The sequence below is a fragment of the Peromyscus eremicus genome, chromosome 15 (genome assembly GCF_949786415.1).
Source record: "Peromyscus eremicus chromosome 15, PerEre_H2_v1, whole genome shotgun sequence".
NCBI classification, from domain to species: domain Eukaryota; kingdom Metazoa; phylum Chordata; class Mammalia; order Rodentia; family Cricetidae; genus Peromyscus; species Peromyscus eremicus.
The window spans coordinates 18,115,525-18,140,766 of NC_081431.1; positions in this window are offsets into that span (position 1 = coordinate 18,115,525).

The following is a 25,242-nucleotide window of genomic DNA, read 5'->3' on the forward strand; positions in this document are numbered from 1 at the left end:
CCACTTACCTTTTCTCCCAAGGACTGGAATTAAAGGACTGAACCACCATGAGTGAGTGAGACAGTTGTCTCTGGGAAGAGACTATGGAGACATAGAAACCAAAGGAACACATTACCACTGGGTGGCAATGCCATGGACATGCGCAGACAAGAAACTTTCAAGGAAAAGCTCAGGGTAGGGTATGAATAGAGCCATACTCAAGAGCACAAAGCTTCAAGGCTGAGACTGGGCCACTTTCCCTTCCAAAGTATATTCTCACTCTTAGGGTCCTGTTACCCCAGCAAGAGAGCAAATTTAAAGAGCCCCAAACCCTCTGATCTACTTACTGTAACTATCGCCAGTCAGAGGAAATGACCTAGTTGGAATCAGTGGGCAGCTGCCAGCTGTCCAAGGTTCCTTGGGCATTACATCAGTAGTTACTTTTCTCATATAACAAAAGCCACATAAGGAAGGAAGGACTTACTGTTCAAGAGAGGATACATTTCAACATGGCAGAAGACAGGGCTCAGAAATATGAGATCACTGATCAGTCTGCATCTATAATCAGATGCAGAGAGAGATGAATACTGATGCTTAGCTTCCTTTCTCTTTTTCACTCAGTTGGGACCCTAGCCCATAGGATGATGGTCTACATTCAGGCCTAGGCTTCCATCCCCCAATTAAACTTCTTTGAAATAGTCCTCACAGATACACCCATAGGTATGTCCCCTAAGTAATTCTAAATCCCATCAAGTTGACAATCAAGATTGACCATTAGAGTCATGATTTCATGTAATGAGAATGCACCTTAAGAATTAGTCACTCTTATTTAAGTGGCATCATATTAGGAATAATAACTTAGGGCCAGATAGACCAGGGTTCAAATTCTGACTTTCTTATCTCATCAGCTGTGTGGCCTTGAGTAAGACATTTGCCTCTCTGTGTCTGCTTCTCCCTCTGGAGATGGCAGAGGTAGGCAGAGAATGCCCCTGGATTTGGAGTCATCATGCAAAATAAATAAGAGAACAATTGTTGAGATTCCCCTTGTGCCCATGCGCAATAAAGACTCAATATCTAAAGTTTTTAAGCCATATTCTGAGGCATATAAAGCCGTCTATGTCTTCCTCCCTTGTGAGAAACAGACTCCTCTATGGGCAGCATCTGTGCTCTGCTTCTCTTGGCCCTTCTCCTGACACAAGTCATATACACAGAAAAGAAAGCCTCCTGGATCATTGGCTGAGTGGGCGGATGGGTAATTTAAAGACTAAACATATATGCAATCCAAAAGAATGGAAGCAAAGAAAAAAGGAAGGAAGGAGAGAAGGAGGGAGGGAGAAAGCTGTCGTATGCAACTCCATTTTACAGATGAAAATAGCTAAGGTTTAGAGAGTTAGGAGCCGGCAGAATCTAGCTTTGAATCCATGTCTTGTTGACTCTACACCCACCTTCACAAGCACTCAACACAACACAACACAACATAACTTAATTACGAAAGTAGGTCATTGCAGAAGACATTTCTGTTGCAGAATTCACAACTTTCCTGTCAATTTATTATTTATTATTTCACTTTTTGTCTAAGAGAAATCAGCATACACTTGAAGTGGTTAGGGTGAAGGGAATGGAGGGCTGGGCTTGATGCTCTCCAAGGTTCTGAAAAGCAAGGTTTGAAATTTTAAATTTTAACTGCCAGAGGAAAGGTAGCATCATTTTATATCGGCTCTTCAGTTTTTACACTCAGGGCAAAACCATCTGTGAGCGGATGAAAATGAAATAATTATGAAATTTAGGCAGTTCTTAAAAGATGAAGTTTTCAACACACCCACATCCATTCACTAAAATTAAGGGATATGAACTCTGCAAACAGACTTCCTTTATGCAGTTTTGGCTTTCCTCCACAGTTATGAAAGTCAATCCATGCCAGTAATGTCTAAATTCACGATGGGGATTTTTTTTTTTTTTTTTAGTACTGCAGTGAATATATTCTCCTAGTGATGCATCCTTGGCCCTGGAACATGGCTGAGGCCAGGGTAAGCATCTGGAAGCAGGCACCTGGTGGCATAGGTAAGAAACAGCCAATAGGGTAAGGATCAAAGTCAGAATTGGCAGGCTGGAGTCTGGAAGAGGAGAGGAAATCAAAAGGAATGGAGGGGAGTAAAGATCTGAAATAAAAAGGTTAAAAACAAAACAAAACAAAAACCCCAAACCCAGAAAGCTTGAATGGGGCCAGTCAGAAGGACAGGAGGCTATGGCTAGTGGCGAGGCAGAGCCTTTAGCTCCTGGGGAGCAAGGTATCGTTTGCTGTCTCTTCCTCGTGATGCCAACTACAGCAATGCTGTTTCTTTCCAAGTCTTTCTACAGCGCTCCACGGGGGTTGACACTGGGCTGGACTGACATCTGCCGCTACTTCTTGCTGCATTCTGTGCTATTTGGAGATATTCTATTGATATCATCTTCTTTGACCTTGCTTCGCTTCCCCCCTCCCAACTCTCCTTCCGCTGTCCTATTTGTAGCAACGGCTCTCGTCCACTAACAAGGGCTCTTTTATCTCTTGGTCTTGCTCTTGCTTTTGTTTCTCTTGTCTATTTGGAGTTAGCTTCTTGATAGAAAGCCAGCACGAATTCACTCTTGTCCTTGAGAAACTGTTGAACACAGCCGACTTGCTAGAACCAGCATGTGAAAGTATAAACGAATCCTGTATTTCATAGCAGTATGCCTAGCAGCTTTTAGTTTGAGCTAAGCAAATGACCATTTTACTTGGCAGAAATTGTCATTGTGCCCTTATAATGATGATCCCAGGCCACTGAGTTGCAAATACCACATGCATTTAGAATAAATAAATAAAAAGAACCAGCTCCTGTCATATGGACCCTGGCTCCGGCTGTTTAGATGATACCATAGCAGCTGAAGATGTTTGCTGCTTACAGAATACTAATGGCTCTGACTATTCTGAACTGAGCTTTCTTGTGAAAGGGGAAAAAAAAGATATGAAAGGGAAGCTTATTTTGAGTTGGTCACTTAAAATCATAAGCTGAGTTGGGAAAAATTCTATGTGTCACCAATATGTGGATGGATACGGACAGATCTGCATACATACAGATATATAGACAGAATTTTTCTGAGATGCTTTTGGGTTTACACCAAGTCAGAAGTATCATGACTTTTTAGTTTATTTAAGTTTTGTGTGCTAACTTTGTCACAGCAGTCTGTCAACAGCATTTGCTGATGCAGCCTTCCGAACAGTCAGAGGCTGCCCTTGTTTGTCTGACACAATTTAGATAAAGCAAATTGACCTAAAAGTCCATTTACCGGAGAGTCACCATTGATCATGCATGCTTTGATGTACTATCCATCTCTTTACTGTTAACATGGGGCGTTAGGGAACTTGAAGATGAAGAGAATTGATTCTGGACTTAGATAAACAGTTTCCTGCTTGGTGGGAAGGCTATGAACTTAGAGTTAGGAGTCCTAGGAAGGAGTCCTGGCCCTGATACTTACAAGTTGCTGGAATAGAAGCAAATCATTTGCTATTTCTCAGTTCTAGTTTGCTATGTCTAAAGTGAAGGAAAAAAAAAAAACCCAACCTGGCTATATTGCATTATAACCATAAGGATTAAGTGAGGCCATGAAGGGAACCAGGCATAAAGACTCTACGGTGCCAGGGATTAGGAATTTTGATGATAATTTAACACTGTGGTTATGAAACAGTGACCACAATTCAGAAGCTAGCCACTTGAAATTGTAGTCTACCGATTCTCCCAAGTACAAGTTAATATAATTAAAATACATTCAAAATGTGCCTCAGCCACCTCCTATGGGGATTTCATTTCACCAGATGAAGTATTGTATTCAGAACTGAAAGAAAAAACATTTGTAGGGACAGGAAGTAACTTGGTTCAACAAAGGTCTTTTCGTTTTTAACAATAATTTTTATAATGCATATACTGTAAAGAGGATCGTTTAAATAATCTAGGATCTGGAAAAAAAAAACAGTTCTTCATATTTTCGAATTAATGGCCACCTCCCAGGCACAAAGCCCATAATAGGACCATTGGAAGGGACTTATTGACAGACACATCCTCATGGAGAGTTAGTGCTAGGACATTCTGAGACACGCTAGGGAGCATTCAGAGTGTGCTCTGATGCACGCTCTCCAAGGGAAAGAACATTTCCTGCTTGACTGAATTCATCACGGGCTGGAGTAAATGTTTCAAGTGCCAGGCCAGTTATCTCCAGTTAAGGACTGCCAACCTGTTCCCCAAAGTTAAAAAACAAACAAACACAAACAAACCCTCAAACACGACGTGAACTGTCATAATTTGGTATACCTTTTCACAGGAAGAGAGTTATTATAACACCAACAAAATGTGTCTGGCTGGAGGGGTGCTGGAACTCACTGCTGGGCCACCTACTCAAGAGTGTGAGGCCTTTGATTCGACCCCCAGAAGGACAAGAAACAGAAAGATAAATAGTGAGATACCACACTACCTCATCATAAGCAACCCTGAAAATACAATCATTTAGCTTATTGGAAAACTAAAAATATTGTCCTTAGAGTCGTCATTTTTTTGCAAAGTGGAAAAAACGTCCCTCAGCCTTCTGGTGCCAGTTGCTATGTTGATTTATGCATTGAGAGTTGTCTAGACACCTTTTACCCTGAAGACACCATGATCACCTACATGGATTTAAACAAAACTGTTTATAGGCCTTTTAGCTCAAAATAATACTCTCCAGTTAGAATATATGAGCAACTATTTGTATGGTGATTGATAATTCTGTCCTTTCAGGGCCTCGAACTATCATGTAAAGTTTTGGTGAAACGATAGTTTGATGCTTTCATCAATGAATTCTGGTCACTCATCATCATCCAGTGATTTTGCTTTAACAGGAAAAAACATCTATTGATAAAACTGTACACTTTTTTTTCATATATTATAACAAGCGCTTGACATTTCTCCAGGTGCAAGGAGGTGGCATGCTCCATTTCTGTTTAGAGAACCCAGGTGCTCTTTGTCAGGGCTGTGAGATTCATCTGCTGTTTGCTATTTCTATTAGCTGAGATTCTCTGTGTTCGAGTTCCACCTCTCGAGAGCCTGACTAAACTTAGCTCATTCCAGACAGAGCAGCTCCCGCAGGGAAGGTGCTGCTGGATTAAGTCTCATGACCTAAGTGTCTGGGAAATACAAGTTCTGCAGCTTTTCTCACCTCAAAACAGGAAAAAGATCTGCATTCTAATTTGTCTTTGTGTTCCCTGGCCATTACCAGATTCTTAATAGACTGAACCTTGTTATGTGGAAGCTCAAGATCAGAATAAATGGTTTCTTAACAGAAGAAAGAAGTTTAAGAGAGAGAGAGAGAGACACACACACACACACAGAGACAGAGAGAGACAGGGAGAGAGAGAGAGAGAGAGAGAGAGAGAGAGAGAGAGAGAGAGAGAAGAAAGGGAGAGAGAGAGGGAAAGACAAAGAGAGAGGGAATGAGAGAGAGACACAGAGAGACAGAGAGACACAGAGAGACACGCAGAGAGAGAGACAAAGAGAGACTTATTTCCTATAAATGGAATGAATAAGATTGCGGCTATATGATAACATTTCAAACTTTATAAATGTGCTATACATAGCCTTTCCATTTAGCGTGCAGGCTGCCTCTGCCCAGTAGAGTGGCTGAAAAGCGTAATAATTGTTTCTGTCTAAATCAGGTTTCCTTTTTTAAAGCTCCTGGAGGGACTGAGTTGATTTCTTGTCCTTATTTTCTCCCTGTCTCGCAGCCTATCTTGAGCACCAGCAAATGCAGATGAGTTCAGGAAGAACTAACCCACACCACCCTAATGCTCACTCATCCATCCACTCTTCGTGCTGACCATTTGTCGAATGTCTACCCCCTGCAAGGCACTGTGCTCAATTTTGTGATTGCCAAGATGAAAAACCAACTTCACAGTGATCCAAGGAGGGACCTAAGTTAGCATATATCAACTCAGAGGTGATGAAGTATTTCTCAAAAGCTTTTAAAATTATAGTCTACAGTGAGAAATAGATATATCCTGACACTGGACTCATAGAGTACACATAAATACGTGGTCATTCAACTGATAAACTAAACTGTTCTTTCTGTATGTGTTATACTGAAATGTTTCCTTTCCTAGTTCATGTAATTTTTGAAAAAAGGCTCATGTGACCAACTACAGTGATAATGGATCATGATTTGCAAAATAGCAATCCAGGGGTCTGTGGGTAGCTCCATATGTAACAAAATAATGAATAAAACTATGATAACACACCATAGTGGAAATAGAGCAAAAAACAATGTGGCAATGCCCCGCTGACTTACCTTAAGAAAGGTATTTTCTACTAAAAAATTTCCTACCAAAAAAATGGGACATTCTTTCACCTGGAGGAGTTAAGAACTGATGAAGAACAACTTCATAAAAGGTACTAATTGGTGGGCAGTAAATTGAAGGGTGGTAAGAAGTGGTAAGTATGAACAAATGGAATGATAAAAATTTCTTGACCTTAATCTGTTTTGCTTCCATCCACCATGTTTGCATCCTGTACTTGCTGTAGTCCAAAGACAAGTGGAAGGAGACACAGATATATGATAGTTGTTTCCAGAGATTTAAATCTTGCAGAGAAAAATCTGAGAAACAAGTATATGGACTATTAAACACAATCGGAGACTAATTGGTAAACTTCTTCATGAAGTTTTAAAATGTTGGTGCTTTGACTGCATCATATATTTTCTCAGAGATTTGTCTGCCTGGTCACCTTTACAGTCCCCTGGCTTGCCTGGGGAAGCTTGTGTTGCTTGGCTCCTATATAGGGAGGGTGATCATTTCTCCCCTTTCTTTTCAAGATGGGGTTTCTCTGTGTAGCCTTGGCTGTCGTGGAACTTGCTCTGTAGACCAGGCTGGCCTTAAAATCACAGATATCAGCCTGGTTCTGGCAGCACCAATCTACTTAAAAAAAAAAAAAAGATGATGGGTAATAAAGAACCTCCATATGGAGTTTTCTTTCTTTATGGCAAAAGCTAGCCATTTGGGCAAGAAACTGCCCTTGCCTGGACTGCTAACAATAGGCTGTACCAAGTGGACAAACAGGACACAAAAGAAATTGACTGCTGAACTTTGCCAAGACATGGTAGGACAGTCCTTCAAAAATTCCTGCTTCACAGAAAAGTCCATCAGATATTCTAGGTCTATAGGCCAAAGCTGAATGCCTATTGGAGCCCACAGAGGTTTCCTAGTGAGATCTGAGTTTGCTTTGTCAGCAGGGCTGCCTAAGAGGATGATTGGACCACAGGCCTGGGTACCAGGTGTTTGGAAGGGTCTACACTTGGTTATATCTAGCAAGGGGGAGGTCTTTTGTCTCATGCCTTGGCATTGTTATAAAAAGCCCTTTTGAATAAAGTTCTGGGCTGGTGGATAAGGATCCATGCCCTCCCGAGGCTATCCTGTGTTTCTGTCTTTCCTTTCATCATCTAGGTATCTCTTTCTATCTAAATATTTCTAACTTCTCCCTCCTCAAGAGTTGCCTGGACATATATGTGGAAGCAGGTCTCCCATAGATGTTCCAACATTACAGAGGAACTTGGGGTGACTGTCCAGGCAGCAAGATGTCTCTGTTGTTTCTTAGCTTTGGAAGTTACTTGCTCTGCACTTCCTGTTTACTCAGGTAATATTATATCCTTCCCGAGTCTCTGATGGGGTTGAAGGTTAGATAGTTATAGTTGCAGATTTCCTTAGTTATGATAGAAAGTAAACTAGGTACAAAAGTTTGGACTTACAAAGGTAAGAGATAATAGAGTATTTCCTCTGAATTTGCCAAATACTAATGGACTGGACCTTGTGAATGTATTTCTTACTTGATAATTGTTCTTATTGTATATGATTTTACATTGATAGAGTTAAACCTTTCCTTTTCATTTAGACAGAAGGGAGAAATGTTTTCAAATATGCCTTTAATGTGTCACTGTGATTGGTTTAATAAAGAGCTGAATGTCCAACAGCTAGGCAGGAAGAGGTTAGGCAGGACTTCTGGGACTCTGAGAAGAAAAAAGGCAGGGTTGCCAACCAGATAGAGAGGGAGCAAGACATGCAGAAAGAGAGGTAAAATCCATGAGCCACGTGGCAGCACACAGATGAATAGAAATGGGTTAATTTAAGTTATAAGAGCTAGTTAGAAACAAGCCTAAGCTATTTGCCAAGCTTTCATAATTAATAAGTTTTTGTGTCATTTTATGTGAGCTGGTGACCCAAAGAATAATCTGGCTACATCTCCCAACAAGGCTTCATTAAGGAATTAAGGTCCTGACAGGGAGTTTATGGAGACACATGCAAACTATAGCAGGGTCTTTCAGCTCCGCTTCTCTTAGAAGACTTGAGTATCCATTCCTAGGTAGCTCTTAGGCCGAGTCAGTGTGGTTACCATGAGTGCCACACTATCCTTGGCTGATAAAGGAACCAGACTGAGCAGCAGTTGACTTCAGGCCTGTGAGGAGATCCAGCACCAGAGATCTGCCAAAGCAAGGGATTCTTGGTGCTTCAGGGCAAAAGCCCAGGCTCAGGGAATCTCAACACAGTACTGGCCACTCATCCCAATACACCAATTAGAGAAACAGTGAAGTCAAGGAAAGGAGATTGAGTCAACATAGTCACATTGGAAGGTACAGACGAGGGCTTTCACTGACCCCAAGGGCGTATTCCAGGCATTAACACCAGCCTGGATTTTAAATGGAAAGAGAATTGGGGCAGGGACCAGAGAACCAAGGCTAATCTTGGTCAAAATGCAGTCCGACTGATTATTATCTCCCTTCTGGTTCTGCAAGGTGGCTAGAAGAAGACTTTTTTTCTTTTCTTTCTTTCTTTCTTTTTTTTTTTTTTTTTCAAGATAGGGTTTCTTTGTGTAGCTTTGGTGCCTGTCCTGGATCTTGCTCTGTAGACCAGGCTGGCCTTGAACTCACAGAGATCTGCCTGGCTCTGCCTCCCAAGTGCTGGGATTAAAGGCATGGGCCTCCACTGCCCAGATAGAAGAAGTCTTTATTGCTTGAGGTCACACACCAGTTCCCTTGAGATAGTTGCTCCTGCTTGTGGGAATCTCGTCATGGAGCCATCTGTCTGTGAGATTCTGTTGTTCCTAAAATCCAAGGTGATGGGAGACTTTTAGATGCCTTTGTGTGTGTGTGTGTGGGGGGGTCTGTAACAGTATATAATAGAACCTGAGCAGAAAGTAGCTCAGCTACTTTTACTTTTGCACCTTCGCCCTAGAAGAGGGATGAAAGAGGAATGGAGAGGGAGGGAGAGAGTTATCATTGGGGTTTAAATAGATACTCCATGAGTAATTTATATCTCTACACAGAATCAAGCAGGTAGCTGACTCAAAGTAAGGGAGATAGATGAAAAAATGAACGCAGAAACCCGGGAAGATTGCTCAGTGGGGACAAATGCTTTTTTGTGCAAACAGGAGAATCTGAATTTGGATTCTCAGCACCCATAGAAAACCAAGGCAAGGTTGCATGATTGTAACCTCAGTGATAAGAGGCAGAGCCAAGTAGATTCTGGTAACTCACTAGCCAGTTAGCCTAGCACAAAAGGTGGGCTCCAGATTCAGTGACAGACCCTGTGTAGCTTCAGGGTGATCGAGAGACCCTGTCTCAAGATGGAGAAAGATAGACAAGGACACCAGACATCCTTCTCTGGACTTTGCATTTGTGTACAGTGTGCATATAGGCATTGCTGTGTGTGCATGTGTGCACCCTCCACACCCACACCCACGAAAGCAGAGATGCCAGTCTCTGATATTGCTTTGAGTTACCTTATGAAGTCAATGCTTTGGGGAGAAAACAGTTTTTGAGTTACAGAAATAGAGATGTTCTGCATTGGATTAAAAGTTTTTGCCAGTCAAATTCTCTGTCTTCAAGAACAGAAACACACAGAGGGCCTGCAGAATAGCTGCATCTGTACGCAGAGGCAACCAGGATCTAGCTAACACTGAATGGTTGACAAGGCAACAAAGGGGCCAGGGATGTGGACAACTTTGTTCTCATTTGCTGTGCGGTGGTTAATGTTGTTCCTTGTCCTCCCCATGTTCTCAGTCAATCCTGTAAATCATCTACCCTGGATCATAGAGTCTTGATTGCTCAAAACTCTATCTAAAACTGCCCACTTAATCCAATCTACCTCCTACATGGTTGCAAACGATTCTTCAAAAATACAAACCTGGGGCCTTCCTGCCTCATGATTCTTTAAGGCTTCTGGGCAAAAGCCTCAAGTCCTGAATGAGGCATGATCTCTAGCCTTTCTTATTGCTCTGAGTCTCAACTTCTGTCTTCATACTGGCCTGCGTCACTCTGGTCTAGCTGGGTACCCATGCCTCTTGCTTCTCCTCCTGTCCCTCTGGTAAACCTAATACTTGTCATATCTCAACTTACATGTTCTTCTCTCAGCAATGCACTTCTTGTCTCCCTGACAGTACCTTCTACAAAGTTCTATGAAAACAATGACCAGTCATGCCATAAGTCTTTCCACCTGTATCTAGTCTATCTTCACACAGAAAAGAAAGGCAGGGGTTTCTTGTTAATTCTTAGCATTTTTCATTTCCCTTTTTGATTAAATGCCGTGTGATAAAACATTTCCTGGGGAGATGCAACACACAGGTCTACTCACTGCAGATAGGGAACCCATGACAGACCTAAGTATGGATACCACCAAAGTCTAATTTGGTGAACTAATGAGTTCTATTGGGATTACCTACAGAGATATGGGTGATGAATTACTTACAGGAGCAGAAATGACTCAAAGACAGCTGTATCACCAAAGCCCACCCCAGCAGGGGTGACAGTTCACAAAGGTGAGAGCCTGGAGCTCACTGCACAGCCTGCAGGCAGCTCAACAGGTTGGAGATCGTCCTTTCAAGGTGCCTGAGTTGGTCTAAATCTCTTCTGGCAGTTCAGCGCTCTCTGCTTCTTCCAGGCAGCTGGTCTGGTCTCAGTCTTTGCAGACACTCTCCCCACAAAGTCTTCTTTGCAGCTCAGCTTCACTTCATCTAAGATGGACTCTCAACGTTCCTTGCTTATTCTGGCAGGGAGGAGCTGAGTGTGTCTGGTCAGTTTCATGGACCTCCTGAACCGTTTTTGAGTTATTTACCTTCCTGCTTAAGGATCCTTCTTGGAGGATAGACTATTTACATCTTGGAGGAGACTGTTACACAACATTAAACAAGTACTTGTTGGGCTCCTAAATAGATGACCCTCCGAAGACACAACTCTGAGCAAGACAGATGCAATCCTTACCCGCCCACCCTCCCCCTGCCCCCCACCTCCACCACTACTCCACTCCACCAAGTGTACAGCCTGGCAGCAAGGATCAGTATTCAGTAAGGTAAGGTGACAGGTCAAGGGTAGAACAGGACCCCAAGGGAAGCAACAGCACAGTTGAGAAAGTCCTTTGTGATCTAGTGAGGGTCACTTGGGACCTACATGAGGAGCAGGGTACTATGGGAAAGAGTTTGGATGGGAGGAAGGATGGGGAAATGTTAACATCAAAGGGAACTGTGTGTAAAAACCATGAAGGTAAGACAGAGCTTGGTGGGATGAGAGAAGAAAAAGTGTTGCAGATCTTAGTGTCCACGTGGCAGTCAGGAAGGTGGGAGGGGAGAACAGTGGTCAGTTCAGTGCCTTGCTTTTCAAGAATTATAAAGAAAAGTGTCCATGATAATGAGTAAGAAGAGGAGGAGGTCATGACTTCACTTACATTGACTACTATACTTAAACTCTGAATATAATTCATTTGCTAATAAAAATAACATATATTCATAGTATGTGATGTAATATTTTTATATGTATGTGTCTTAGTTAGGGCTTCTAGTGCTGTGACCACAGCAACTCTTATAAAGGAAAACATTTAATTGAGGCTATCTTACAGTTCAGAGGTTCAGTCCATTATCATCATGGCAGCATGCAGGCAGACATGGTGCTGGAGAAGAAGCTGAGAGTTCTACATGTTGATCTACAGGCAGCAGCAGGAGTCTGTATCCACACTGGGCATAGCTTGAGCATAGGAGACCTCAAAGACTGCCCAACAGTGACACACTTCCTTCAACAAGGCCATACCTACTCCAACAAAGCCACACCTCCTAATAGTGCCACTCTGTATGGGGGCCATTTTCTTTCAAACCATATAGTATATACAATGTAGACTGATTAAGCTAATAAGCTAAGTAATGTAGACATATTATGACATATTTTAATTTTTTCTTGTGATGAGGATATTAAATTTCAGCCCTAGCCATTTTTAACTAGAGTCACCAGAGTGGACAATAGGTCTCATGAATTTATTTTCTTGTCCAATTGAAACTTTGTACCCTTGCCCAATGTTGATCTCTCCATTCCAATACCCTCCTATCACACCCTCTATTTCTTATATTTCTTAGTCAATTGAGCCCAGAATTCTTTTTTCTTTTCTTTTCTTTTTTCTTTCTTTCTTTCTTTCTTTCTTTCTTTCTTTCTTTCTTTCTTCCTTCCTTCCTTCCTTTCTTATTTATTTATTTATTTATTTATTTATTTATTTATTTATTTATTTATTTATTTGAGATAGGGTTTCTCTTTGTAGCCTTGGCTGTCCTGGAACTCACTCTATAGACCAGACTGGCCTAGAACTCAGAGATCCGCCTGTCTCTGCCTCCCAAGTGCTGGGATTAAAGGCGTGTGCCACCCCTACCTGGCTCAGAATTATTTTCAACCTCAAGTCTTTGGGTTATAATGCCCCCTTTCCAAATGACAACAGTCTAGCAACGTGTCTGAGCTGCTGTGTCTCTCAAAAGGGTCACACTAGTGGAAGGAAATGACAGGCATTCAAACAGCAATCACTTGCTGCATCACACAAATGCTCTTGAAAGTCCCTTGGTTGCCTTAAATAAAAAATTTCACGGATCATACTGGTATGTAGTTAGTTTCAATATTAGGATTGTGTTGTAAAACTACCCCCCACAAGACCTCTTCTATAAATGTTAAAGATTCAGCACAATAAGAAGCTTAAAGCTTGGGTTTTCTTAGGTCAAGTTTTGTGTGGTGAAAATGTTACACATGCTGCGGTTCCTCTGTGATATGAAGTTAGTTCTCACTGCTCTGCCTGAGATAGGTCAGTGTCAGCACTCATGGGGGCCCAGGAGGAAAGAGCAGACAGAAGTCAAGTGACAAGATTACACAGCAGCGGCGTCAGAACTACAACTTTCAGTTCCAAATACCTGGTCCTTTCAAGTCAAATTCTGCTTTTCCAGCAATATATCAGCTATATTATATGTCTGAATGGTAAAATTGAATCTATTAGAGAATTCTGTTCACTGTTTTAACTAAAATCCTGGAAAACACAATTCCAGAAGACTATGAATATTAAAACTAAGATAATCTTCTTACAAACTGAAAAAACAGCTTAAACTAACTGAGCAGGTAAGGCAATTTTGTTCTTCAATGACAATCCACAGCTGTTTGAAATAATTATCTCAATAATCAATGATGTATGGAGACTCACCTAGCATGTGTTTTAAGGGATGTCTTGTTTTGAACAATCATTTTAAACCCTAGTAAACTGAAGAATTAATTAGCATGTATAGGGTCTCAGCCAACTAATGCTTTAGTCTGTCAAACCATCTGCTCAGGACCACCCTTCTCAGATTTTGGCATTGTTGAGGATGGGGGAGACAGCACTTCTGATGCTGATGCTGGTAGATAGGTTGCTCCTGGATATTTAACCATCCCTTCTTCCAAAGGCATTGCAAGAAACAAGAATATAAAAGCCCTGGCTCCCTCTGCACTTACAGTCCAGCCACAGGGTGAAGCCAAACTTTACAAGCCAGGACCAGGACTATTGTTCCTTTCAAGGAAATGCTGAGAAGGTTCTAAAAAAAACAAAACAAAAAAAAAAATCCAAGAATTCTCCTATCTAGATCACATCCTGAAGTTTCATTTTGGAATTTGCATTTGCACTGTTTTACATATTCACCCTCAAATAGCTAAGAAAGGATCCTACTCTGTGTAGAAGGGAAAGATACTTTATGTAAAAACATCGCCTGAAGGTAAATTAATGAGACAAATTTTATGGGTTTTTAATTAGCCTGGGAGGCAACTTAAAAAATAAAAATCTAGAATTCCTAAACCATGTTGAGTCACAGACAATGTGATTTGAAGCTAGACTTAGTGGTGCAGACTTAGAGTCTCAGCTACTTAGGAGGCTGAGGCAGGAGGATCATATGTTCAAGTCCTACCTGAGTTACAGAGTGAGTTCAAGGTCAGCCTGAACAACTTAGTGTGACTTTGTAACAAAATTTTAAATGTTTTCAAAGGGCAAGAAGTTGCAGTTCAGTGGTAGAGTACCATGTAGTATACATGAGGTCCTGGGTTCGATTCCCACTATGGAAAAAAGAAATGATTTGAATAAGCATGTGGCTTTCTAAGGTGGTTGTTGTATTTGAGTATAAGAGTTGCTTTAAAGAAGAAGAAGGAGGAGCAGGAGGAGGAGAAGAAGGAGGAGAAGAGGAGGAGGAGAAGGAGGAGGAGGAGGAGGAGGAGAAAGTCTCTTGCTCTTAAGCCAACTTCACGTAGGACTGAGGGTGTCTCAGTGTGCTTAGCAGGGGCTCAAGCCTGGAGTCAGTCATCCTCACCAAACCAAAACACAACATATTTACCAACTGAAGTATAAATCTGTTGTTTTTTTTCTGCTCAGCACTAATTATTTCCTCTTGTGATGATTGAACCCTGATTTCCCTCAGGGAGCCAGACCTTTATCCATCCTCAGTTCATTTAGCCCTAGGGAAAGTACACAGCCTGGACCAGACCTTGGTTGACAAGTTGTATCGCTATGACTACAATCATTGGTTGAGAGATGAGCCCCAGACCCAAGCCAGGCTAAAGAGATTTAATTCCAGGACCTTGGCTTCGATACTGGGAAGGAATGATTTGTTTTCTTCTGGGGTTATCAAGAATGTAAAACTGTAATCACTGAGAGACATCAGAAGAGGAAATCAAACTGAGTAAGAAAGAGACAAAAGATATTCTTGATGACACTGTTTCAGTAGCTAGATGCAGCTTAGCCTGAAGGCACATCCCTGGAATTTTCAGTTATATGAGCCACAAAATTCATTTCTGGATTTATATCCACTTTAGTGCGTTTCCACATATGTAGGTTCAGCCAAGAAAAAAAAAACAATCCACAAGGAAGAGGTATAGTTTATATACATATATAGTATGCCTTACATTGTGCCTTACCTTGTTATTTTTATCTTGCTACCATTAATAATTTGCATATTTCATATTTTGTTTTCATAGCTACACAAAGTATTCCCAATTTTGGATTATTTTACAATTCTGAAGACTTGGGGATAAGACTGGGGAAGAAAAGATGGTCACTCTTTAAGATACCCTTCATTGGTGACATCTTAAGTTTGGGATGTGATGATTGTGAATAAGAGATATCCAAAGTCAGCAAGCTTACCTCAGAGGCTAAGAGAACGGAAGCAAAATCAACCTTGACATCACTAGCTTTCTATGTGCTTGCCTGCCCTTTGCCTCACAGGTCAGCAGTTTCTGGCCAGATATGCCCTGTCATAAAAGACACTCGTTGTCTGTGACATCCCAGACCCGTGAAGCCATCATAGGCTCCTCTTCTCTAAAAATCGGATCAATACATCTGTTTCCCCAAGGGTAGAGAGAGACAAACACTGAGTTCTGTTAAACCTTCACTGACATCGTTGACTTCCTCAAGCGCTATCCTCTGCACACAGTACTCCAGTCTTTTGCTATTAATAAGTCCCTCTTGGGGAGAAGCTAAAAGTTCTAATTTTATCCAGATGCAGGCAGTGTGCAGAACCAAGCCACTGGCCCCAACATTGTAGCAGAACTGCAGAAAGCATGGTGTGACTCACTCACTCACTTCATCTAAAACGTCCCTCCCTGTCCTCCAGCCGAAAACCAGGTTTGGAGCAGGATGCCCCGGGCAATTGACTTTTCAGCTACTGCAGCTCGCACTATGGCTCTGTGATGTGTTTCCTCCGCTCAAAGAGAAAGGCAGTTACAGATGAAGAATCCACTCAGGAGCTCAGTACCGCATCCTTAAGTCCCTCAGAGGCAAATCACAATGAGGCTCACTGCAAACTCTGAGTATCATCAAAAGATTTGTAAACAAGTGCTTTGCTGCAGTCTCCGCTCCTGGAACTTCTGCAGGCAGAGTCAGGAACGCATTCTTCTTTCAGGCCCAGTGGAGAGAAGGAGCATCAGGCAACCTCTTACAAGCCGAGCTGAATCCCAGCAGTGTCCTGCCTGGGACTGCCATCTGTTCCTTTCTCTGCTAGGAACCCACTCATCAGGGCCCCAGTTGCTCAGAGAAGTTGGCCCCCTCTACCTTTTCTCTCTCTGTTCCTCTCCACAGTGATGTTCTGGATAGTGAGTGCTCCCGAGAGGCAACAGTATCAAATAGCTCTAGTAAAATTTTCAAGAGTACTATCCTGGAAATTTTGTGATTGCAAGTTCAAGGAAAAACATTTCCACTATTTAAAAGTTTACATATGAAGAACTTACCTATCTCAACCCTACCTCTCTTCTTGATGTAAAACTTCATTAGCCAAATACATGTCTAGGAGAAAAGTAAGGGTGGTGGTACACCAGAGTGCCAGATAACTTGCCTAGCATGCACAAGGCCCTAGTCTGGTTCCCAACACATGCACACGAACGCGCACATGCTCAGACACACACACACACACACACACACACACACACACACACACACACAAACATATACACACACACACCTCTCACCCTAGGGGGAATAAGAAAGGAAGGAAGAAGCTGGGAAAATGACTCAGTGAGTACAGTGCTTGTATGGTTCAGATCCCCAGCCTCCACATAAAAATCTAGGTATAGCTGTGCATACCTGTGATCCCAGCACTGAGAGGCAGAGACAGGAAGATCCCCAGGGCTTGGTGGCCAGGCTGTCTAGTAAACTGATGAACTCCAGGTTCACTGAGAGACCCTGTATCAAATAATAAGATGGACAACAATAGAGGAAGATACCCAGTGTTGATCTCTGGTCTCCACACACACACATGCATACATGAGAAGAAGAAGAAGAAGAAGAAGAAGAAGAAGAAGAAGAAGAAGAAGAAGAAGAAGAAGAAGAAGAGAGAGAGAGAGATGAGATGAGAGGCAGAGAGGAAGCTATTGTTTCTGTCTTGGAATTAGAAGTTTGAAAGGAGGGCTAATTTTTTTTTCTAAATTTTCTAGACTGACCTCCTCCCAATTATAAAAGTTCTACTAAAAGGATGGATGTTTATTTCAAACGTTAAGGAAAACATGGCTTGGTCAAAAGCTGTGTCTCCTTCTTCATTTTAAATAACATCCTCTAAGATCTTTGAAATAAATGTATACATATGACACAAATATTTGGTATTTTCTTTTTTTTCATTTATTTATTTTCAAGTTTTATGTGCATTGGTGCTTTGCCTGCATGTGTGTCTGCATGAAGGTACCAGATCCCCTGGAACTGGAGTTACCGACAGTTACGAGCTGCCATGTGGGTGCTGGGAATTGAACCCTGGTCCTCTGGAAGAGCAGCCAGTGCTCTTGACTGCTGAGCCATCTCTCCAGCCCCATATTTGGTGTTTTCTTTTGCCATTATATAATTTCCAACCTTGAGGAATATTCTAATATGTATGGACAGTATTCACAAATTATGCAAATCAAACATGAGACCTTTAGTTGTGATGTTCAAGTCACCACACAGAGTGACTAATTTTTCCAAGTTGGTAGAAAAAGGTAGAACTCTGAGTCAGTGAGTGGCTCGCCCTGATGAATAGAAATAAAACTTATGCTTCTCCCAGATGGACTGTATTTTATTTTTAAAATATTTATTAAGGCTTATTAGTCTTGTGCCTGAATTTTGTTAATAGATCTTCTCCATATGTGTTTTAACTCTTCAGAGTGCTATAGTGTTTAGACATGAGCAGTCTAATATTGAGTCACAGGCATGGAATGGACTTGGACAGCTAATACACACAATGATCTAATTCACTCAGAACCATAGACATGCCACTACCTTCTATTGCGACCCTTGAAAACCCTTCTACTATTTAACACAGACTTGAGGTTTAGAGACTAGTTCTGCACCACTTGTTTAAATACCATAGACCACACTGTAGATGCAGTAGTAAGAACATCCTGTGCCTACTGTTCGGACCTTGTTAAATGTCACACATAACAGTCAGGAAATAGTCTTCTTAGAAATGGCAACAAATAGATAAACAATCTTAATTATCAATTAACATTAATTCATCAAAACTTGAGGTCATGTAAATATTGAAATGAGTCTCAAGAATGTCAACAGAACTCAGTGGCCTGTCTGTGACTTTGAGATGACACATACATACATACATACATACATACATACATACATACCCCTATATATGATACTGTATAATTTGTATGAGTGTATTACCTTCCAATGTCTATTCCATGTCTATGAATTAATATGAGATGGTTCATGTATAATTGCTATATGATACTAAAGAGTCAAAATACATATTATATGCCCAGCACTGTTTAGGGGCTATGATGACTAAAACACACACACACACACACACACACACACACACACACACATTTTTTTTTCTTCCTAGGTAGTACATTCAGATGTGGCCTTGTTAACAGATATGATATGGGAGTGTCATGCTAATGGCTTTCCAAAAGTATTATGTACTGACTAAAAAATTATGAAGCTAGAGAGATGGCTCAGTGGTTAAGAGCAATGACTGCTCTTCCAGATGACCTGGGTTCAATTCCCAACACCCACATGACAGCTCACAACTGTCCGTGACTCCGGTTCCAGGGGATCTGATATCCTTGCACAGAAGTACATAAAAGCAAAGACACAGTGCATATAAAATAAAAATAAATAAATTTAAAAAGTATAAGGCTCTAATTTTAAATTTTTTAAACATTTTAATTTACCCATTGTGTGTGTGTGTGTGTGTGTGTGTGTGTGTGTGTGTGTGTGGTGGTGGTGGTTTGAGCATGCCATGGCACTCCTGTGGAAGTCAGAGGACAACCTGCAAGGGTCAGTTCTATTATACCATGTGGGCCCTGGCTGTCAAAGTCAGGTCACCAGACTTGGAGGCAGGGGCCATTACCTGCTGATCCATCTTGCCCACTTCAAAGTTCTGGTTTTAAAGGACAATGACTTATGATCAAGAGAGGAAGTAAGACCTGTGAAGAAATCCTTTTAATTTAAAAAGCAAACAATAAATTACTATGAGTTTCATGTGAAGGCTAACAGTGCAGTCACAGTTCCTCCAAGAGAAACACAGAGGTGCAGAGAAAGAGCTACTAAAATTCTTTGGAGACTCTTGTTCACAGCAAAATTATATAGCAGCCAAGAGCTTGAACATGTGTTATGAGTGAATCCACAGGGGTTTGAACACCAAAGTTCAGCAACTATGTAGAAGCCTAAGTAGACAGACACAAAAGAATCACAATAAAGTCATCATGGACACAACAGAGAATGATAAAGTCACCATTTGAGGAAGGCAACTGAGAACTCTTTCAATGTTAACCTGGCAAAACATCTTGGAATCTCACAGAAGTTCTTTGATTCCAAAAGAGACTTGGATGGTGGACATGAGTTCTAGGGGAACACAACTGATTGTGTATATTTGAGTGTGTTATAAAATAGGATAGATTATCTTACAGATGGAGACTGTGCTGTGGAATAATTTTTTTGTACACTGTGAAGATTTGTCACTCAACGCCTTGCACAGTCTTGGTGCAGTGGAAGGGGCTTGGACCTGCCTAGGCTCAGTGTGCTGGGCTCTGCTGACTCCCCATGGGAGACCTTGATTTGGGGTAGGTGGGGATGCGGCGGCGGGGGGGGGGGTGCTTGGGAGAGAGGGCTGGGGGTGGGAGGAGGGATGAGGGGGGATCTGTGGGTGGTATGTGAAGCGAGTAGAAAATTTCTTAATAAAGAAAAATGAAAAAACAAAAAAACAATTTGTCACTCAAATGGGTTTAATAAAAAGTTGATTGGCTGATAGCTAGAATTTTCAGGGCAGAGAGAATGCTGGGAGGAAGAAGGGTAGAGTCAATGGGGGCCATAAGATAGAGAGGAAGCAGGACGTGTAGAAAATGAGGTAATACTATGGATCGCCCGGGAAGGGGAAGTAGATGAGATCTCCTGGATAAACTGGGAGTGGGGGGTAGAGGGGAGGGGATGGGAGATGGGAACATGAGGGATTGGGATGTCTAAGTTGTAGAAGGAATGGAGAGAGAGAGCAATGAAAGAAATATCTTTATAGAGAGGGCCATTATGGGGTTAGGGAGAAACCTAGTGCCAGGGAAACTCCCAGAAATCCACAAGGATGACCTCAGCTAAGACTCCTAGCAATAGTGGAGAGGGTGCCTGAACTGGTCTTCTCCTGTGATCAGATTGGTTACCCTAATTGTCATCATAGAGCCTTCATCTAGTAACTGATAGAAGTGATGCAGAGATCTACAGCCAACTACTGGGCTGAGCTCCGGGAGTCAAGTTGAAGAGAGGGAGGAGGGATAATATGAGCAAGAAGGGTTAAGATCATGATGGGGAAACCCACAGAGACAACTGACCTGGGTCATGGGAGCTCACAGGCTCTAGACTAACAGCTAGGGAGTATGCATGGGACTGACCTAATACCTCTACATGTGGGTGATAGTTGTGTAGCTTAGTCTGTTTGTGGCCCCTAGCAGTGGGACCAAGATCTGTCCCTAGTGCATGAGCTGGCATTTTGGAACTATTCCCTATGGTGGGATGCCTTGCTCAGCCTTGATGGGGGTGGGAAGGAGCTTGGTGCTGCCTCAACTTGGTATGCCATGCTTTGTTGACTCCCATGGGAGACCTTACCCTTTCTGAGGAGTGAATGGGGGGCAGTTAAAAAGGAGGTAGGGGAAGGAAATGGGATGAGAGGAGGGAGGGGAAACTGTGTTTGATATGTAAAATAAATAAATAAATAAATAAATAAACAAACTCAAATTTCCCATCCCTTCTTCCAAAAAAGAAAATAAAATGAGTTAACAAGCCATGAGCCATGTGGCAAAGCATAGATAAGGAATATGGGTTAATTTAAAATTTAAGCTTTAGCTAGTAACAAACCTGAGCTATTGGCTGAGTGTTTATAATTAATATTAAGCCTCTGTGTGGTTACAGAGTGGCTTGTGGGACAGAAATTTCTGCCTACAAATGGCACCCAAAGTAGGAAACTACATCCACATAAAACCTGAGAGATTTTGGAAAAGGGTTCAAGACGTACAGAAACGGAGCCAAGAGTGGCTTCCTAGTCTCGTGTCTCTCCTGCCGGCTTCAGAAAAGGAAAAGTCTCCTGGCCACTGCCTTCAGGCTTGAGCAGCCAGTGCACCACATGGTGAGTTCCTGCAGCCTCTCACACCAGCCATGAGCTAAGCCGTGTGGCAAGTTTCCACAGTCTGTCATGTGGGCCACAGTACAGAAAAGCATCTCCTGGTAGCTTCCTGCTGGAGGGACTCAGCCACCAAAATAGAGGTGGAGGTCATAGCCACACCACTTAGCAGTCTAAAGGTTCATGTGGTCAAAAAAAATATTACAGGTATACAATAAAGACAGTTTCAGATGAAAAGAAAAACCTTCTAAATGGGTTACAGTGTATTTAAAAATATACATAGGCTTGGGAGAGAGATGAAAAAGAGTATATGCAGTCTTAGATTTAAAACATAGTTTTAAAATAATAAAGTAATAGGAATAGAGTAATAGTAATAGTAATAAAGTAAAGGAATAGAGTAATAAAAGTATAATAAGCCACATAAAGATGGGAACTACACAGAGAGTCTGGATTCTGTATGTTATTGTGTTGTCTTCAGATTTTCTGATTGCTAACGAAGGAATGACAGCTGCTGAGACACGTTGGATTATGTAAATTGCTGGATTAAACCAACCTATATAATGTAAAAATCTTAGCTTCAAAATGGAAGTCAAGAGATATGTTACTTTGGGATAGAAGCTATGCTTTTATTTTCACAGGAAATGAGAAGGTTCATTCCAGGGTAAAGAAAATAAAGTTTGATTGGGGAAGACCCCTCCTGAAATTCTGGCTACAGATGTAAAAATAAACCTAGAAAACAACAAGACATACAATGTATATTTTACCTGCCCAAACATAAAACAAAAAATCATATTTGGGTAACTTGTGTACAACACACAGTCTATACTTCTATTAATACAAAAATGTATGTTACTGTTAAAAGTTTATATATTTTCAGAACAAGGAGACCAAACACCAATAAAAATGGATGGCCCAGATGATCCAACATCTCAGAGCACCTCTGTTTTAATTTCCTCAGATTTCAGCATCCAGAAGAGCTTCAAGGCTACTGTCTGAGATGATCCAGCTTCACAGCCTACTTCAACCAAGATTTAACAATTATCCTCATTTTCTCAAGGTTCCCCTAAAGATGTCAGTGCCCCCAAACAACAAGAAGTAGTCTAGAGAACAATACCCACATTCCGAAAAGATGGGTTATAGATGTTTATTATCATTTAAGGGGGGTTGGTTACAAGTTATTATTGGTTATAGTCAGAAAAAGGATAGACAAAGGAATTAAATTCAAAGATCTCATTCTAAAGGAATAGAAATGATGAGATAAAAGGGTAGATTATTGAATATACTTTAATCCAATAAACAACTATTAATCTCAAAATATTTTACATTGGTATGGATTTTGGTTTATTGATGCAAATGTAAAGTTAAATTTGTTATATGTATGTTTCTATTCTTGTTTAGGGTATTGTGTTTATGTAGCCCATTTAAAAATGTAATGTATAATTAAGAAATAAAGATTAATAGTCATCTATAATAGTGAAACTTATAGTCCTGTTAGGTTTGTTTTCAAGGTCATAAACAAATATATTTAGATAGTCTTCAAATACTTCAAAAACTTACAGAATATGGCATTTAATATGTTTAATAACAAAAGACTTTTTATAACAGTAAGACACATCTGCTCCTGACAGTACTGATTTACTTCAAAAGAAGATGATGGGCCTTGAAGGACTTCCACATGGAGTTTGCTTTCTTTATGGCAAAAGCTAGTCATTTGGGCAAAGAAACTGCCCTTGCCTCAATTGCTGACAGTATACTGTCCAAACTGCAGCAGGATGCAAAAAAGGTAACTGCCAAACTTTGCCAAGACAAGGTAGGAGAGTCCTCCAAAATTCCCTATTTCTCAGAAATGTCTGTCAGATATACTAGGCCTGGAGGTCACAGTTAGATGCCCCCAACATTACAGAAGAACATAGGTGACTGTCCAGGCAGCCGGATGTCCTTGTCATTAGGTAACATTTCATCTTTCTGGGGTCTTTGAAGGAGTTAAAGACTAAATAGTCATAGTTAAAGTTTTCCTTAGTTATGATACAAGGTAGATTAGGTATAAAACTTAGAGTCACAAAGATAAGATAAATAATAGAGTATTTTTTCTAAATTTGCCAAATATAAATAGACTAGATATTGTAACTGTAATTCTTACTTAATAATTGTTTTGTTGTACATAATTTTACTATGTTAAAGTTAAAAACCTGCTTTTTTAATTAGACAAAAAGGAGGAAAGGCTGTGGAATAATCCTTTTGTACACTGTAAAGATTTGTCATTTGAATTGGTTTAATAAAAAAATGATTGGCAGCTAGCTAGGATTTGGGGGGCAGAGAGAATGCTGGAAGGAAGAAGGGTGGAGTCAGTGGATAAGCAGATGCAGAGGAATCAGGGTGTGTAGAAAATGAGCTAACAAGCCACGAGGCATGTGGCAAAACATAGATAAGAAATATGGGTTAATTTAAATGTAAGAGTTAGCTAGAAATAAGCCTGAACTATTGGCCAAGCATTTATAATTAGTATTAAGCCTCTGTGTGGTTACTTAGGAGCAGCTTATGGAACAGAAACTTCCACCTACAAGGACTGGGTTGTCCAACAATGGCTTTTTGCATGCTGGAGAGACTGAGAACCTGGTAGCTGCTCAGTTCAGGAGACTGGATGCCTCCATAGTCCCACACTAGTTCTGAAGGACTGGAAGAGTCCTGGGCAGTTGCTGTGTTCAGTCTGAGTTGGAAGTTCAAGGGAGCTGGAGTCTGATGTCAGCAGCAGTGTAAAGGACAGATGTGTCCACTCAGCAAGAAGTAAGGGCTTTATAGAACCCAGAACATCTGATGGCCTTCTAATTATAGCAGAATGAATAATGTGGGGTTTAGCTTGTAGCAAAGTAACATGTTTATCTAAAGAATTACAGAAACTTCCAAGGTTCCTGGTGATGTTCTGGTCAAAGAAAAAAGACATATGCCCTGGATGAAGAAGACTCAAGTTAACATGTAATCTTCCTTCCCTTGGCCCATTGAGTTGCCTGCCCTCCCCATAGAAGTTTTTTTTTTTTTTTTGTCTACTTGGGTTCCCCAAGCTGATGGTCTTTTCTGTTGAGGGAATGGTAGCCTCTCTACCCTCTCAGGGTGCTGGATTTCTTCCCATCAACCCTTGTTTCACCAGGATTGGCTTTCGTGCAGTACATGTACAGACATAGGTCTGGTAATATCCTCTTCTTTTATACTCAGAATTTATCTTTTCTTAGGTGTCAAGATCCAGGGGCATATAGAAGGGAAGAGATGTGTTTAATAAGAGGACCACGGAGTTTTTTATATCGAAGAGAGATTATTGTGAATAGAAGATCCTGTCTCTGTGGTCTTTCAATTTCTCATCGAAAGAGTTTTCAAAATTTCTTTCCCTAAAAGACCCAAGCCTTTGGGAAAGGATATATAGGAAATAAGTTGATGTCAGATGGGGAAGAGAATTTTGTCTCCACCGTGTGAAGCCATGTGGAGGCACATGAGGAGGTAGACGTCTAAAGGAAGAGTGGGAGTGTTAAGCAGTTGTGATTTGAGAGTGGAGGTAGCAAGTGTGGGAAGAGGAGGAAATGACAGTGCTCAGTTGAGCAGTGGGCCTAACAATCTGGCAGTAAACTGGGAGCTAACAAGGCCCACCTGCAGTGCCTAGTGACAAAAGAAACATTTGTAGCTCACCCAGAAGATTTAATTGAGGAGAAGATAGTATGGTGCTTGGCTAGCAGGAGACTCATGCTGCATCCTGGACCCAGCTTCTTTTGGAATTTGGAAATGGGCAGGAAGTGACTGACAGGTTTGTGCTTCTGGGCTGGAAACTATTTTACGTGTGTGTGTGTGTGTGTGTGTGTGT